Source organism: Dipteris shenzhenensis, unplaced genomic scaffold, assembly GCF_047967505.1.
Source record: "Dipteris shenzhenensis isolate YYH24624 ecotype China unplaced genomic scaffold, Dip_SZ_1.0 scaf0341, whole genome shotgun sequence".
In the NCBI taxonomy this organism is placed as follows: domain Eukaryota; kingdom Viridiplantae; phylum Streptophyta; class Polypodiopsida; order Gleicheniales; family Dipteridaceae; genus Dipteris; species Dipteris shenzhenensis.
Window position 1 is genome coordinate 80,001 of NW_028239647.1, and position 15,734 is coordinate 95,734.

Below are 15,734 nucleotides of genomic sequence, written 5' to 3' on the forward strand. Positions count from 1 at the left end.
GGCTATGAAGCGGATTAAGGAAAAGACGAATAAGAATCCACTGTCTGTCCCGCGACAAGCAATACGTAGGGTAACTCCCGATATAGTAACAGAATCCAAACGTGTAGGTGGATCGACTTATCGAGTCCCCGTTGAAGTAGTACCTGCAGAAGGAAGAGCTTTGGCTATCCGATGGTTATTGATCGCGTGTCGAAAACGTTCAGGTCGAAGTATGGCTTTAAGATCAAGTGATGAATTAATGGATGCTGCCAGAAATTCTGGTAGTGCTGTACGGAAGAAGGAGGAGACTCACAAGGTGGCAGAAGCTAATAAGGCTTTTGCCCATTTCCGTTAGTTCCGGGTTCGTTTCAATCCACAACCTCTTATTGGTGGATTGAAACCTTCTACTCCGGAGCGCAGGGTATTAGGAATCAAGATACGCCAGAAGCATATGGATAAGCAGAAATTAAATAATGGGAGAAAGAATATCCAAGTCATAGGGGAAATTTTGTCACTGGTATAGTACCTCATGAAAAAGAGAAAGACTAGTGTCGAATCGTAAAGTCCATAACATCATCGACATGATCAACATGATCGACATGACCAAAGTGATCGACGCAATCGACGCAATCAACATGATCGACATGATCGACATGACTAGAATGATCGACACAATCGACACAATCGACATGATCGACATGATTGGCACTGCCCGCATCCCCGCGACTCCCACCATTCTCAACTATCTCCGCCTGGGGCGGACTACTCACCTCGGGGGGGGGGGGGGATGTCAGGCAACGCCAGCAGATATTTATCCTGTATGTCCCTCACCTCGAATCGATGATTGAGTCGTAGTACATCTAAGGCAAAGCTGGCATCTCCCATGATGTACTCGAGGAGCCGAACTAACGTTGACTTTCCCGTGGTTTATGATAATAAAAGGGAAATGCGTCTGAAAAGAGAGTCAAGGTTTGAAGAAGTATCGTGCGAAAACAAAGGGAAGTCTTCCCGTTTCTTCGGATATTCAATCAATATTAGATTAGTTGACACAGGTGGGATTCTGTGATATACTATGGATCAACAGGCTCATCAGCTTGGGTAATCACCAATCGTTTCGAAAACCAAAAATTACCACGACCGCAACTTTAGAAAGACGCGAAAGCGCAAGCCTATGGGGTCGCTTCTGCGACTGGATCACCAGCACTGAAAACCGTCTTTACATCGGATGGTTCGGTGTCTTAATGATTCCCACCTTATTAACCGCAACCTCTGTATTCATCATTGCTTTCATCGCAGCTCCCCCTGTAGATATCGATGGTATTCGTGAGCCTGTCTCCGGTTCTTTGCTATACGGAAACAACATTATCTCCGGTGCTATCATTCCTACTTCTGCAGCTATCGGTTTACACTTCTACCCAATCTGGGAAGCAGCTTCCGTTGATGAATGGCTATACAATGGTGGTCCTTACGAACTGATCGTTCTTCACTTCCTACTTGGTGTAGCTTGCTACATGGGTCGTGAGTGGGAACTTAGTTTCCGTTTAGGCATGCGTCCTTGGATTGCTGTTGCGTACTCAGCTCCCGTTGCAGCTGCTACCGCTGTGTTCCTGATCTACCCAATCGGTCAAGGAAGTTTCTCTGACGGTATGCCCCTAGGAATTTCTGGTACTTTCAACTTCATGATCGTTTTCCAGGCTGAGCACAACATCCTTATGCATCCCTTCCACATGTTGGGTGTAGCTGGCGTATTCGGCGGCTCTCTATTCAGTGCTATGCATGGTTCTTTGGTAACTTCTAGTTTGATCAGAGAAACTACTGAGAATGAGTCTGCTAATGCAGGTTACAAGTTCGGTCAAGAGGAAGAGACCTACAACATCGTAGCTGCTCACGGTTATTTTGGCCGTTTGATCTTCCAATATGCCAGCTTTAACAATTCTCGCTCTCTGCACTTCTTCTTAGCCGCTTGGCCCGTAGTAGGCATCTGGTTTACTGCCTTGGGTATCAGCACCATGGCATTCAACTTGAATGGTTTTAACTTCAACCAATCCGTGGTTGATAGCCAAGGTCGTGTTATTAACACCTGGGCTGATATCATCAACCGTGCTAACCTAGGTATGGAAGTTATGCATGAACGTAACGCTCATAATTTCCCTCTAGACTTAGCTTCTGTTGAAGCTCCTTCTGTAAACGGATAATACCTGTCTGGTCGTGCAGCATCACTAAATACCAAACCTCGCATAAGGTTTGGTATTTAATGGAGATTCGTCCGATGGAATGAATAGAAATAATAGTAATATCTCGCCATAATCTTACAATTATCAGTTTCCAATCTTGGATTCTGGGGAATCTTTGAAACACCCTTCTAGGATTACAGAGAATGGGAATCAAAGATATTCTCATTCTGATTAGCGGAACGCTTGTAGTCCCGTACCCACTGGAATAGATTGAGAATACATTTTTCACCTAACATATTTTTTCTTGTATTAATATATAGACGAATAATACGTACGCGCATCGAATGAATGACCCTAGTAGATCTTGTTCTCTCCCAGTTAAGAAAGCTGAATAGGGAAAGTAGGGGGCGGACGTAGCCAAGTGGATCAAGGCAATGGATTGTGGATCCATCACGCGCGGGTTCAATCCCCGTCGTTCGCCCATCAGGTTGGAGAACTCGTCTTTATCACTCGGAATAAAATAAGTTGATGAGGAGATAGATAAGACATAGATAGGTTTCTTCAACAATTCGAGATTCCCGAGACAGCTTCAGGTAGGTACGAATACACCCACAAATCACCACATCGAAAGTACTCACTCCATTGGGCCTTGAATCTTTCGATATTATCTATATAATGGAATGTGAGAGGTGGGTAGTATCTACCACATATAGATAAAGTGAAGAGAGATCATGAGGTAAGAGAAGTGGGAGAAGAAAAAGTAAGAAGTCCAGATTTATTCTCTGAAGTTCCGAAGTTAGCAGAAACCGATGGATTCCACTACTCATTTGAATCATTGAAAAATCAAGATCTAGGGGAATTTCTAATTGGTCTATTCTCCAGTTATGAACCCTCCATCAAATTATTTGACTTATGAATTCTGAGTTCAATCTTTTTACGGAATCTGCGCGATTCAATGAAGCGGGGTAATAGCGTGACTCCGGGAATCCTGATGTTACTAACAATACCAATTCCTATGCATCGTTCAGGTGAGAGAAATTTGATCGAAGGAGGTTCTATAGATCTAGCGAAACTAATTAATAGAACTGGTGGAGTAGTAAAAAAACCAGCAACAAATTCTGTTGAATCCTTCTATCCTCTTTCTCTATCAATAAGATGCTCACCTGCTGAAAAGGATAGAAAGGGAAAGACACGTAATTCTTACTATTCGGATTCAAACGGAAATATTTCCACAACTTCGACGAGGGAAGAACCGCAAGTTCCCATATATAGTGCGATGGATCCTTCGGTTTCAGATGGATGGAGGGTCCGGCTGATGAGGGATCCACTCCCCATCAAGAATATATCCAGAGATGTGACTGAGAGGATTGAAAAATCACTGGGGGATAAGAATCTAGAAGATTCAAATGAGTTTTTTGAATTCTATATAAATGTGATACTTCGTAAGGATGACTGTTACTAAAATGATTCTGATTCGTTACTTCTCCGGAAAATCCATGACAAGCAAAGGGTTAATTGGCTACAAACAGCAACATTAAGAAGCGATTCCTTCATTCCCGTAATATCGGACTTTTGGGACAAAATGTTACTCGAATCCAGGGATTCAGTAGATCGGCAGGGAGATGAATCACCGTTCTATTCCGAGCGGAAGGGTCTCTCCAATTTGTCTCTATTTCCACCCCATAAGAATACAATGTCATCTCGTGATGGTGTATCCCTATCCTATAGCGATATAAGAGATTGGTTAAATTCCATTGACGAGGGGAGTTGGACACTATTCCGGGATTACGCCGATTTTTATATGTGGCATTCCTGTCACCAAAGTCCTTCTCCATGGAATAAGGATGAGCGCGAATTGAATCTAACGAGATCTCTCTTAGAAAAGAGATTTATCGAACTTGATTATCTATCGGATAATCAATTACTCACTGAGGTACCAAGTATATTACTAGAAATTTCCTGTGGTTTCTCGAAGTATGTCTCCTCACAAATAGAGACATCTAGAGAATTGGAGGCTTTTCATAGCAACTCAAGGGATGAGTCTGATTCCAGAAATCAGAAGGTTGGGAAGGAGATACCTATCGAAGATACTTGTTTATCTAGTTGAAGTGAGGAGAGAAATCCAGAATATGATTCAATGAAAAGATCTGGAAATGGCTTTGTAGGCAGTTACTCTCCGGAGGAAAGAGCAATATCCACTGATGATTCTCCAGAGGCGGTGAGTCACGGCTTTTCAACAGAATCATCTATACATGAACTAGGTATGGGTCCCACCGCCGATGGAACTCCTATTAAGACATATTTGGCAGAAGAATGATATAAGAATTCCGTGTCTTTCGGTTATATCTCATTTATGGAAAGTAGAGAGAGATTGTCGGCATTTTACACTCGACTCTCCTTTATTGTTGGGAGATCCTTTCTCCCCTTCTGTAGCGGGAATAGCAGAAAATGATTCCAATAAATGTATTGATTCTTCCTAGAATCGTAAGTGGTTCTTCCAATTATTGGGGTTAGATTCCCACGGAAATGAGGGGGAATTTTCTATTCTACACGCCTATTCACAACTAATAAATGAATCAAGAAACCGACTGACTGGATTTCTTTTAAGAGTTAAAAAATCGAATTTGATTTCCAGTAAGGTAAGAATTGGTAGTAGTAGCGAGGAACCTAGGAAAGCCTTTCTATCGAGAGGAGATCTATCATTTGGTGGAATACTTGACGAGGAATCAGAGATGCAAATGGCGCATACTTCGATCTTGATAAGATTATTTCAAACCGTTTAGAGATCCTTTTCGATGTACCTGTAGAAAGAACTGATGGAAGTGAAAATCCTACTTTTTCAGATGAATCGGGAGAGGGAGGTAACATATCTTCAACATACTCTCTAGTTAGGGTATATGAACGAAATAGGTTAATATCTCTCTACTCAGTATACACGCTCTTTTCGCGTGACTATTTCTGTACATTAGCTAGTGAATATCTATCCAGAATCAACTATCAATTGGGTAGCCGGGAGGGGGGCGAGGGATCTACTGGTGTAACAAGAATTGCAATTGAATAGAGATTATTGGAATGGAGGGGGTAACATAGAGCGTTTGTTGCATGAATGTATTATTTCCCCAATTGATGAATATCCAGATGTTCGGTCAAATGTGCACAGGTGGCTTGATACAATCAGAGACTTGTCTTTTTCCCCTTCCAAGAGAGTATTCGCAGAAATAAGATCCGACTTAGGTAGATCAATCTATGATCTGTCGATATTAGCACTAAATAATATTGGTATCACTATTCGTAGTACGGCTGGGAGGAACAACAAGTATCCCAAGGAATTTACCAATATATCATCTATTTACCGAATCATTATTCCCAAGTATATTAGTGAAGAAGCTTCGACAGATGGGATTGATTATCTTGTCTATAAATTGAACAATATAGATTATCCACTGCTTGATTTCCTTCTGAGTTCACTCAACCTCGATGAGAAGATATCCTTTCTCAAGAGAATCTTCGGTAGAAAAGATAGTTTCTTCATCGAGTCCGGATTGTTAATGGATGAAGAATCGGTAGGCTCCTCAATCTTCCTAAAACCCGCAGTTAATCCATTTCTTGTTGAATCATCCTGTATCGAATGTATTGGAACAAAACTCCCGAATGGTGCTTATTCCGCTACGGGAAGGCAGGATTGGGATCTGTTTCTGGATAATTTGAATTATGGGAAAGGTTCGAATAGGAATATTGGGAGTATTTCGGGATCCATTTCCGATGAAGTAGATACACCAAACTTTATAGATTACTCGCATTTACCCGTATTGAACTGTGCCGGAAGGGATTTTATCTCAATAATCAGAAGAAGGGATTCGTTGGTTGGAGGATACAGCAGTAGTTACTCTGACATCTTAGAGAATTCGTATACGGGCTCCGGTGATGAAGTCATCCCATCTCTTGAAATAGGATCCTTAGATAACAAAAAATATCACTTCATCTATTCAATCCCAAGTGTCTGATTCGTTGTTACCCAATTCCTCGCAACGAACGGAAAGGGAAACTATTGATCATATACTCGCAACAACCGAATCGACTCCATCTGATCTGGATGAATCTGCGATACCACCACTAACTCATTCAGATAGATTTCTTGACTCTATTTCGGATCTAAGAGGACTACTGACGGGGTTGAACTTATCTCCTCGCGAAACGGGAGATTCGTCTCTATCTTCATGTGGTAGCGATGGAAATTACTTGGAAAGAACATTGATAAACTCTAAGCTATCGGCTGATTGGCGATCTCGACCCCGTCTCAAAAATTCGGGAGTGGATCAAGTCGATTCGGAGGGATCCATTGAGAAGAGATCAAACTCGAGGAATGATTCTATTGGGAATCAATTCTATCAAAATGATTCACACATTGGTTATTTTTGGGAATCAGAAGAATCTGAGACGCTTTATTGGTCAAAGAAATTCTCATTATGCAGCAGTGTAGCATCAAGATCTCCAACAGGATTAACTGGAGAGAAGGTTCTGTACGAAAATACGAGGCTTGCAGATACACGTGTCTAAAAAGAACCTATTCTTCCATCTCATCTCATTAATTTCGATGAGTTATCAAAGGATTTAAACAAATATAAGATCTCTTGGATCTTTTGGAGAGACAATATCTGCGAGAAATGGAGCCCATTCGGAGAATATATACCTCGGTTTTTCACCCCTAACTGGTGGAGATACTTTTATGATCTGATTAGAGAGATATATCCAGAAATAGTACTCAAAGTAAGTGATGACTTGAATTACACTTTCCCCGGAATTACGGAAAGAGTTGCTGAGGATATAGGTAATGCTAGAGCTTGTTTATCGTTAAGCCTAAGATCAAGATTCAGAAACGATTCCATCAGTAACGTATTATCTAAAATAGATCTCTCTATTTTCGAAGAAATTACTAACTAAACGCAGGTGTCGCATTCGAGATGGTCAGTCTTTAGATTTTCGAATAAGTATGCCCCATCCTACCTCGTTTTCTCGATATTATTTGTTCTTGCATTTCTCAAGCATTATTTATCTGCTGTTTCGGGTTCCAATTCCCCTCACTTGTGGAAACGTTTCAATATCACCGGATATTTAATAGACCCAATGCGTGGGTTTTATCTGGAAAAGGTAATGTATTCTCCCTCGACAAGGTAAATGTAAACGAAAGATCTACTGATACATTCCCTGAAGAGATTCCTGAATTATACAAATAATATAATCTTCTATTACCTTGTGAAAAATGAACTAGATTCGTGGATACTTCGTAGGAAAAGCTCCGACACCCTTAAGATTAATAAACAATTACTGACTCAATATCTAGTGACAAATAAAACTATTTCCAAGTATGAATCGAAATTAAATTCCAATTACGATTCATTGAGCGGTGGGATTAATCACGAACCCACCCCAGAAGAAGGATCTAATCTTTTGTCATACCTACTTCGGATTCGTCAAAATGATCTATCAAATTACGAGATCTGTGAGTTGGATCCTGCGGAGAAGTGGGCTCTTCTTGCCCTTGAAAGAAATATTCTCCTTTCAGCGACAATGAGACGAAAAGGCATTCCGAATATTCCATGTCGTGACGTACCTATTTTGCTTTCATCAGGATTATTACCATCTGAAGGAGTTCCACTAGTAGGACCCATAGAAACTGGACGATCTTATGTAGTTAGGGATATAGCATCCAATTCCTACTTTCCGTCGGTGAGACTGCCATTGAGGAAGTTGTTATACAACAGATCATATTTCAATAATGTACGTGGGACTTTCATTTCGAAACAGAGCGTAAACCGATTGAATCTTATTTTTGCAATAGCAAAAGAGATGTCTCCCTGTACGATATGGATTCAAGACATTCATGAGTTGAATGTTAATCGCCTGTATCACAGATTAGAAGCCGATCCCAGATTCTTACTCTGCCTAATATTGAGGAGTATCGGTAATGGGCGCAGGAATCCTTGCATTCGCAAGAATCTCGTTATTGCTTCGACTCATGTACCTGCAAAGGTAGATCCAGCTTCAATAGCTCCGAATTGGTCGAACTAATTGATAAATCTCCGAGGGTCTAACAGGCGTCAGCGTCAAAAAGAATTGTCAATTCTCTCGCGTGTCAAAGGCTTTGAAATAGAAGCTGATCCCTCTTTTCTCGAAGGTACTGGGTCTGGAACTACGGGTTATAGCAAACGAGATCTATTTTCTCCTGCTAATGAAGCATTATTAATCACTACTTCTAGAAGAAGAAAGATTGTATCCGATAGTGCAATTAAATTAGCTTTACGTAGACAAAATTCAATTGTTACGTATATAGGTAACGGAATCCGATTCGGTTCTGGATATGAAATACTTCCTTACAATATAGGAAAAGCTATTCTGAAAAATGGTTTGATAGATACTTCCCCTGCAGATCCCTCATTTATTGGTAGTAATACACTGAAGAAGAGGTTTTACCACTTGTATAACTGGTATTTGGAACCTTTAATAACCGAGTCAACAATTAAGGAATTCGCTATACTTCCGCATATCTTAGGGCTATTGGCCGGATTAGCAGCTCGTGATCCTTGGTTCGGAATGGATATGAGAGAGGAAGAGAATCTCGTTGTTATTGATAAAGTTGTAGAGAATGATTCTAACTTAGCCTGTGGTATCTCGGAAAACCTTTTGAGGGATTTCTTATGTTCAGAAATCTGTAGAAGTAGAAGTCAATTCGCTAATAGTCCTCCTCTTCCTTCTTCCATCGAACCCAGGTATTCTCCAGATATAATCTCTGCGAGTCGTTCTTATAAATCTACAAAGAAGGGGGTGTCTAAGATTCCAACTGATTCTGAAATGGAACAGTCGAGTGAAGTAGACTCGATTCCGAAGGAAGTGTCGCGTGGGATTACTTGGTCCCCCAAATTTTGGCGTTTTGGTTTCATGCGAAGTGGCAGTTATGAATCGATAAGAGTATTATCCGAATCGAATAATTTGTATAATTCGATCTTTTTTCATCGGAATCAGGATCAAATCCCCCAACGGGATTTCGAATTGAATAAGATTAAGTCTAGTGGAAAGAAATCGCATAAGAGAAAAGGATATCTTTTCAGTTACAAGAGAGCCTCGGGTAAATCGAGACAAAGAGACATTAAAAGATTAGAAAATTAATTGGATAATCTATCATTACGCGAGCAATTTCTTGAATTAGGAATCCCCAACTCATCTAATCAATACGAAACGCAATGTAATCGATCCGATGAACCAATTCTATTCCTGGGGGGGCGCTTCACCTGGGATCCCATGCTTCTATCTCAGCCGGATCATAACATTCCCTCTTCACGTCATAGTTTATTAGCGAAACAAGAACTGGTACGGAGGCTTTATGTTACTTACGGTACGAGGAGGGAGCGCGAGAAACATTTCTCAAATGAAAAGATTAGAAATTTCTTTCTTCTTCGTGGATATGACCGGAAATCGATAACTGAATTATCTACCAAGCGGTGGAAGAATTTCCCTTCGGGTGAAGAACGACACTTTGAATACGTCAAAGAAACCTAATTCATGCATATATATTTGCAATACCCGCAGATATTTGTTCCTATTCACTCGTATCAAAGCATTCCAATGGAAGATTTGCAAGAGCGATTCCTTCGTTTCAGGCTTATGGTTCATAGAGATAGATGGATGAGACGGAATCGTCACTCATCCAAAGATTTTCTCATTCATAACATGTTGTTTGAAAGTTACCACTACCTATTCAATCTATTTCGATTTAGTGGGACGTCACCGGATCGAATAACAAGACAATTATTGAATGGGAATTCGATATCGCATCATAAAATCTCGGATATTCTTGACTCAGTCTGGATCCCTAGCAATATATAGGGCTATTCAGGATTCGAATTGGTGAAAGGAAGATACATCTTTTCCCCTTACTGATGCAATAACTTCTGCTTATAGAATTCCGGATAATTACTAAGTTATAGATCACCTTCGGAGTCTTCCTATTCGGGAGATGGAAGCAACATTCGAAATCAAGAAGGAGTAGGAATCTCTTATATGGAAAATGTAGGAAGTAGTTCGTAGAGGACGTAGTAGTTTTCCAACATCCTTATCGGAACAAATCCTTGATGAAGATGTCGATCCATTCTGTTTGAGATTCTCCGGAGATTCAATTTCTCGGTGATCAACGGTAATATGGGGAGGAAGGAGGGGCATTCCCCTCATTCATCTTTACATTCCAAAAATTCATTCTAAAGTTTGGATTTTCCCGTATCCAACTAGATAATCAGGATTTCAAGTCCTTTCCATTGTTTCCATTGGAAGGGCTCTAAGGACCCCGGGTCCTTAGGGGATGGACCATCTAACCGAATCCCAAAATTTTAGTTCATTCAAATTCACTAATAGGGATTCTTGGTGACATCCTAACTAATGCCCCGACTAACTACTAGGATTTCTGGTCCTAGTCCAGATACTGGGGTCTCGTGACGCAGTTTCATCACACTCTAATTGGCTACTACGACTTTCAGTCCCACCTCAGGTACTAGGATTTTTAGTCCCCTCGAAGGATTTCAAGTCCCCCGTCTTCTTCAAGGATTTCCAGTCCTGTCTTCTTCAAGGATTTGAAGTCCCCTGATAAGGATTTCTAGTCCCGTTGAAAGACCTACTTGGATCTCCTCGAATCTCGGGATTCTGAGTCCCAGCCTCACTTGAGAAAGAAGCAGAAGGTGTTTCCTATTCGATACCTAATACTTCATATCCAAATCCCCGGACGGCGGAGAATTCTGGTCTCAATAATCAACAATCGGAGGATTTGCATCCCCATGTTTGAGGGTTGGGCACTGGAAAGACCAGAATCCTCCGAGGATTTTTCTTCCTATTGGGAGTTTGGGAGGCACCGGAGAGACCACTTGTCTCTCGAATCGAGGAGGTATTTCGAGTGCTCATTTGGGAGATAAGCAAATCAATTGAATGTGAATCTTTAGTGGTAGAGAGAATAAATCTTTGATAAATCTTTTAGTATATAAGGGTTCGATCTGAATAAGGGTACGAGACCTTCTGCCCCGAGGAAGTATTTCGAGTGCTCATTTGGGAGATAAGCAAATCAATTGAATGTGAATCTTTAGTGGTAGAGAGGATAAATCTTTGATAAAGCTTTTAGTAGATAAGGGTTCGATCTGAATAAGTGTACGAGACCTCCTACCCCGAGGAGGTACTCATTTGGGAGATAAGCAAATCAATTGAATGTGAATCTCTAGTGGTAGAGAGGATAAATCTTTGATAAACCTTTGAATAGATAAGGGTTCGATCTGAATAAGGGTACGAGACCTCCTACCCCGAGGAGGTACTCATTTGGGAGATAAGCAAATCAATTGAATGTGAATCTCTAGTGGTAGAGAGAATAAATCTTTGATAAACCTTTGATAAAGCTTTTAGTAGATAAGGGTTCGATCTGAATAAGGGTACGAGACCTTCTGCCCCGAGGAGGATTCGGACCTCCACGCTCTTCAGCACCAAATTTTGAATCTGGCGTGTCTACCATTTCACCATCGAGGCTCTACTCCTTATTCCTTACCTTTTTACTTCCCACCACCCCATCTTTCTCTATGGATGGGGTCCGGAATATGTTTCTATCAATTCGATCCTAGTCCCTCATCAAAAGCAACCCTTTACTTATTTTTCCCAATCTTATTTCTTCGTCTCTCTATATCGAAAAGGATTTCCAGTCCCCTGGAGGGACTTCTAGTCCCCCTGCTGAAGGATTTATAGTTCTCTCCAAGGATTTTCAGTCCTCCTGTTGAAGGATTTCCAGTCCCCGGGAAGAAAAAAGGATCCATAAATTTGTTCTGTATCGATTCCATCCCAGCTCCTCGTCAAGAGCAAACCCTTTCTCCTCCTCTACCGATCCTGTTTCTTCGTCTCTCTCCATCTATAAGGATTTGAAGTCCTGTCTTATTCAAGGATTTCCAGTCCTCTTCAGGGATTTCAAGTCCCCCGTCTTATCCAAGGATTTATAGTCCTCTTCAGGGATTTCAAGTCCCCTGTCTTATCCAAGGATTTATAGTCCTCTTCAGGGATTTCAAGTCCCCTGTCTTATCCAAGGATTTATAGTCCTCTTCAGGGATTTCAAGTCCCCTGTCTTATCCAAGGATTTATAGTCCTCTTCAGGGATTTCAAGTCCCCTGTCTTATCCAAGGATTTGAAGTCCTCTTAAGGGATTTCAAGTCCCCTGTCTTATTCAAGGATTTCCAGTCCTGTCTTATCCAAGGATTTATAGTCCTCTTAAGGGATTTCAAGTCCCCCGTACTCTTCAGGGATTTCAAGTCCCCCGTACTCTTAAGGGATTTCAAGTCCCCCGTACTCTTAAGGGATTTCAAGTCCCCCGTACTCTTAAGGGATTTCAAGTCCCCTGTCTTATCCAAGGATTTCCAGTCCCCTGAGAAGGATTTCAAGTCCCCCGCCCCCGATAAGGATTTCAAGTCCCCCGCCCCCGATAAGGATTTCAAGTCCCCCGATAAGGATTTGAAGTCCTCTTCAAGGATTTTCAGTCCCCTGAGAAGGATTTCGAGTCCTTTGAGAAGGATTTGAAGTCCCCTGAGAAGGATTTCAAGTCCCCTTTCTTCTTTAAGGATTTGAAGTCCTCTTCAAGGATTTTCAGTCCCCTGAAGAGGATTTCAAGTCCCCTGTCTTCTTTCTTTAAGGATTTGAAGTCCTCTTCAAGGATTTTCAGTCCCCTGAAGAGGATTTCAAGTCCCTTTTCTTCTTTAAGGATTTGAAGTCCTCTTCAAGGATTGTCAGTTCCCTGAAGAGGATTTCAAGTCCCTTTTCTTCTTTAAGGATTTGAAGTCCTCTTCAAGGATTGTCAGTTCCCTGAAGAGGATTTCAAGTCCCTTTTCTTCTTTAAGGATTTGAAGTCCTCTTCAAGGATTGTCAGTTCCCTGAAGAGGATTTCAAGTCCCCTGTCTTCTTTAAGGATTTGAAGTCCTCTTCAAGGATTTTCCGTCCACTGAAAAGGATTTCAAGTCCAAGGATTTCCAGTCCCCTGGAAGGGTCTATGAATCGGACTAGATACATTATACAAAATCAAACCGTCAAATGCAAGACCTAATTCTCCTTGTTATCTATCACTCTCGCTCGGATCTCCCTCAGTGAGGGAGATTTGACGATCGAGAAGGATTTCAAGTCCAAGGAAGATTTTCAGTCCCCTCGAAAGGATCTATGAATTCGACCCATTTCTATTATAGCTAAGAAAACTGTCGAGCGCAAGACCTAATTTTCCTTGTTATCTATCAATCTCGATCGGATCTCCCTCAGTGAGGGAGATTTGACGAGAAAGATCTCAATTCCAAAGATTTTGAGTCCCCTCGAAAGGGTCTATGAATTCGACCCATTTCTATTATAGCTAAGAAAACTGTCGATTGCAAGACCTAATTTTCCTTGTTATCTATCAATCTCGTTTTGAGATCCCTCGGTCTCAGTAGAGGGAGACTTTGACGAGAAAGATTTCAAGTCCAAGGAAGATTTTGAGTCCCCTCGAAAGGGTCTATGAATTCGACCCATTTCTATTGTAACTCAGAATGCCGTCGATTGCAAGACCTAATTTTCCTTGTTATCTATCAATCTCGATCGGATCTCCCTCAGTGAGGGAGATTTGACGAGAAAGATCTCAATTCCAAAGATTTTCAGTCCCCTCGAAAGGATCTATGAATTCGACCCATTTCTATTGTAACACAGAATGCCGTAGAGCGCAAGACCTAATTTCTTGGATTTGATTTCAATTCCAGGGGACCGCCATGGGCCTTAATTTGTTATCGCTGCAAAATCGTCCTGACGATAAGGAGTCGATTCCAAGTTAAGGGATTTAACGTCCCCTGGACTAACTATGAATCATAGATGTACTATCAAAGTCCAGAGGATTGTCGCTGCAAAATTGCCCCTGTCCAAGAATTTACAGTTCACTAGGAAATCATAGCTAGATCAATTATAGCTAAGAAAACTGTCGATTGCAAGACCTAATTTTCCTTGTTATCTATCAATCTCGATCGGATCTCCCTCAGTGAGGGAGATTTGACGAGAAAGATCTCAATTCCAAAGATTTTGAGTCCCCTCGAAAGGATCTATGAATTCGACCCATTTCTATTGTAACTCAGAATGCCGTCGATTGCAAGACCTAATTTTCCTTGTTATCTATCACTCTCGTTTTGAGATCCCTCGGTCTCAGTAGAGGGAGATTTGACGAGAAAGATTTCAAGTCCAAAGATTTTGAGTCCCCTCGAAAGGATTTCTGAATTTGATCCATTGATAGTGTACATCAGAATGCCGTCGAGCGCAACCCCCGTTTCTATTAAATTGAAAGAATCTGCGGCGGAAAGAAGAATTGGTCTCTTTTGCTTTCTTCTAGAAGTCTGAAGGCAACCCCGCCTTGAACGTACAGGTATCGGATGAAATGACTTATCCATTAGACGAAATTGGAGCATGGAATTCATCGGGAAGCGACCTGAATTGCTACGGAGCAGAAGACTGGGGGTGTGAACCGAATCATTTACACAACCGCTCCCATATGGGAATCACTTAGTCGCATGTACCATTAGGAGGGTTCAATCCTTGTAGTACTGCAAAGGATTGAACAATATTATGGATACCATCAGGAAATACTTATATCTCCTCCGGAAGAGACGAATGATCATTGGGAGGCGCGTGATCATTTCTCCGACACTGTTTCATCACCAATTACGGAAATGGACTAGTTGGAGCGACGGAAGTGGCTTTGGATACAAATCATTCAGAAAGATTCCATTATTTCATGTGACAACTCAAAATAGGTCTGGAATGAGGTATTCCGTGTAATCTCGATGATGGGATCCATTGATATACCCAGTAGAGTTGATGCTGGTACACGAACAATCATAGCTATTTCAATGGAACTCTTCGAAATCGAAGTAGATGGAGAAACTAATGGATCCTGTATGTAAATTGTTGATGTGTCACCCCCTTCGGTGAACATTAATTTAATTATCTTCGGATAGTGATATATAGAAATGACACTTGTAATGGGAGCTACCAGAACTAATGGGTACGAGCCAGCTTTCCATCCATGCCAGAAGGGGTAGGGTTTACCGGAAAAACCTGCTAATGGAGGGATACCCCCTGGGGATGGTAAACGTATAACTAGAGAGAATGTTAGAACAGGATCCTTCATGTATGGTCCCGCATAATCCCTAATGTTATCAGTTCCGGTTCGTGAACCAGATAAAGTGATGCGAGCGAAAGTCCCTAGATTCATGAATATGTAGATAGAAGTATAACTTATCATACTCGCATAGCCATTATCAGGATCCGCAGCAAGTATTCCAATCAGAATATATCCGATTTGGCTTATGGAGGAATATGCTAGCATACGTTTCATGCTTGTCTGAGTAACAGCAATTAGATTCCCCAATACCATGCTAAGGGTAGCTAATATTCCCAAAGCGAGATGCCATTCACTGGATAGGTATGAGAAAGTAATACCGAGGAGTCGTGTAGATAAAGCTAGAGCTGCTACTTTGGAAGTAGCAGAAAAAGAAGCAACGACTGGTGTAGGAG